We start from the raw sequence: 3,595 nt of genomic DNA, 5'->3' as shown, positions 1-3,595 counted from the left end.
CACCCACGCCTCCCTGCCACCTCCTCTCACCCACGCCTCCCTGCCATCTCCTCTCACCCACGCCTCCCTGCCACCTCCTCTCACCCACGCCTCCCTGCCATCTCTTCTCACCCACGCCTCCCTGCCACCTCTTCTCACCCACGCCTCCCTGCCATCTCCTCTCACCCACGCCTCCCTGCCACCTCCTCCCACCCACGCCTCCCTGCCATCTCTTCTCACCCACGCCTCCCTGCCACCTCTTCTCACCCACGCCTCCCTGCCATTTCCTCTCACCCACGCCTACCTGCCATCACTTCTCACCCACGCCTCCCTGCCATCTCTTCTCACCCACGCCTCCCTGCCACCTCCTCTCACCCACGCCTCCCTGCCATCTCTTCTCACCCACGCCTCCCTGCCATCTCCTCTCACACACGCCTCCCTGCCATCTCCTCCCACCCACGCCTCCCTGCCATCTCTTCTCACCCACGCCTCCCTGCCACCTCTTCTCACCCACGCCTCCCTGCCATCTCCTCTCACCCACGCCTCCCTGCCACCTCCTCCCACCCACGCCTCCCTGCCATCTCTTCTCACCCACGCCTCCCTGCCACCTCTTCTCACCCACGCCTCCCTGCCATTTCCTCTCACCCACGCCTCCCTGCCATCACTTCTCACCCACGCCTCCCTGCCATCTCTTCTCACCCACGCCTCCCTGCCACCTCCTCTCACCCACGCCTCCCTGCCACCTCTTCTCACCCACGCCTCCCTGCCATCTCCTCTCACCCACGCCTCCCTGCCACCTCCTCCCACCCACGCCTCCCTGCCATCTCTTCTCACCCACGCCTCCCTGCCACCTCTTCTCACCCACGCCTCCCTGCCATTTCCTCTCACCCACGCCTCCCTGCCATCACTTCTCACCCACGCCTCCCTGCCATCTCTTCTCACCCACGCCTCCCTGCCACCTCCTCTCACCCACGCCTCCCTGCCATCTCTTCTCACCCACGCCTCCCTGCCATCTCTTCTCACCCACGCCTCCCTGCCACCTCTTCTCACCCACGCCTCCCTGCCATTTCCTCTCACCCACGCCTCCCTGCCATCTCTTCTCACACACGCCTCCCTGCCACCTCCTCTCACCCACGCCTCCCTGCCATCTCCTCTCACCCACGCCTCCCTGCCACCTCCTCTCACCCACGCCTCCCTGCCACCTCCTCTCACCCACGCCTCCCTGCCATCACTTCTCACCCATGCCTCCCTGCCACCTCTTCTCACCCACGCCTCCCTGCCATCTCCTCTCACCCACGCCTCCCTGCCACCTCTTCTCACCCACGCCTCCCTGCCATCTCCTCTCACCCACGCCTCCCTGCCACCTCCTCTCACCCACGCCTCCCTGCCATCTCCTCTCACCCACGCCTCCCTGCCACCTCCTCTCACCCACGCCTTCCTGCCACCTCCTCTCACCCACGCCTCCCTGCCACCTCCTCACCCACGCCTCCCTGCCACCTCCTCTCACCCACGCCTCCCTGCCACCTCCTCTCACCCACGCCTCCCTGCCATCTCCTCTCACCCATGCCTCCCTGCCACCTCCTCTCACCCACGCCTCCCTACCATCTCTTCTCACCCACGCCTCCCTGCCATCTCTTCTCACCCACGCCTCCCTGCCATCTCTTCTCACCCACGCCTCCCTGCCATCTCTTCTCACCCACGCCTCCCTGCCATCTCTTCTCACCCACGCCTCCCTGCCATCTCTTCTCACCCACGCCTCCCTGCCATCTCTTCTCACCCACGCCTCCCTGCCACCTCCTCTCACCCACGCCTCCCTGCCATCTCTTCTCACCCACGCCTCCCTGCCATCTCTTCTCACCCACGCTTCCCTGCCATCTCTTCTCACCCATGCCTCCCTGCCACCTCCTCCCACCCACGCCTCCCTGCCACCTCTTCTCACCCACCCCTCCCTGCCATCTCTTCTCACCCACACCTCCCTGCCATCTCTTCTCACCCACGCCTCCCTGCCATCTCTTCTCACCCACGCCTCCCTGCCATCTCTTCTCACCCACGCCTCCCTGCCACCTCCTCTCACCCACGCCTCCCTGCCATCTCCTCTCACCCACGGCTCCCTGCCATCTCCTCTCACCCACGCCTCCCTGCCATCTCTTCCCCTGTAAATTGTGTTAACCTTTTAATTTAACACTGACTAACCTTAAAACACAAATCAAGCATCCCACTCATGGCTATTGTCCCACAGTCACTCCTACCACCCATTGTGACCAGGCACTGCCATCTACAGCACTTTCTCCCTCACCTGCTGTCTCTGTAAGTCTCCCACCACACCTGTTAGATTGTAAGATCTTCGGGGCAGGGATTTCCTTTCCTATTGTCTGATTTTTGCTGCACTTATTGTATTATTATAATTCCCTGTACTGTATTCTTTGTGAAGCGCTGAGTACACTTTTGGCACTATATAAATAAAGACATACAATACAATACAATACAATACAATACAGTGATATACACAGTGATATAATCTGATACACACAGAGTGATATACACAGTGATATAATCTGTTACACACAGTGATATAATCTGATACACACAGTGATATAATCTGTTACACACAGTGATATACACAGTGATATAATCTGTTACACACAGTGATATACACAGTGATATAATCTGATACACACAGAGTGATATACACAGTGATATAATCTGTTACACACAGTGATATAATCTGATACACACAGAGTGATATACACAGTGATATAATCTGTTACACACAGTGATATAATCTGTTACACACAGTGATATACACAGTGATATAATCTGTTACACACAGTGATATAATCTGATACACACAGAGTGATATACACAGTGATATAATCTGTTACACACAGTGATATAATCTGATACACACAGAGTGATATACACAGTGATATAATCTGATACACACAGAGGGATATACACAGTGATATAATCTGATACACACAGTTAAATACAGTGATATATTGTGATATAAACACACACACACAGGTTACGCACAGTGATATATTGTGATATATACACACAGGTTACGCACAGTGATATATTGTGATATATACACACAGGTTACGCACAGTGATATATTGTGATATATACACACAGGTTACTCACAGTGATATATTGTGATATATACACACATGTTACTCACAGTAATATATTGTGATATATACACACAGGTTACTCACAGTAATATATTGTGATATATACACACAGGTTACTCACAGTAATATATTGTGATATATACACACAGGTTACTCACAGTAATATATTGTGATATATACACACAGGTTACGCACAGTAATATATTGTGATATATACACACATGTTACTCACAGTGATATATTGTGATATATACACACAGGTTACTCACAGTAATATATTGTGATATATACACACAGGTTACTCACAGTAATATATTGTGATATATACACACAGGTTACTCACAGTAATATATTGTGATATATACACACAGGTTACTCACAGTAATATATTGTGATATATACACACAGGTTACTCACAGTAATATATTGTGATATATACACACAGGTTACTCACAGTAATATATTGTGATATATACACACAG

Source organism: Ascaphus truei, unplaced genomic scaffold (genome assembly GCF_040206685.1).
Source record: "Ascaphus truei isolate aAscTru1 unplaced genomic scaffold, aAscTru1.hap1 HAP1_SCAFFOLD_1118, whole genome shotgun sequence".
Taxonomy (NCBI): domain Eukaryota; kingdom Metazoa; phylum Chordata; class Amphibia; order Anura; family Ascaphidae; genus Ascaphus; species Ascaphus truei.
The sequence above is the reverse complement of the archived record's forward strand: the minus strand, read 5'-3'. Positions refer to the sequence as shown.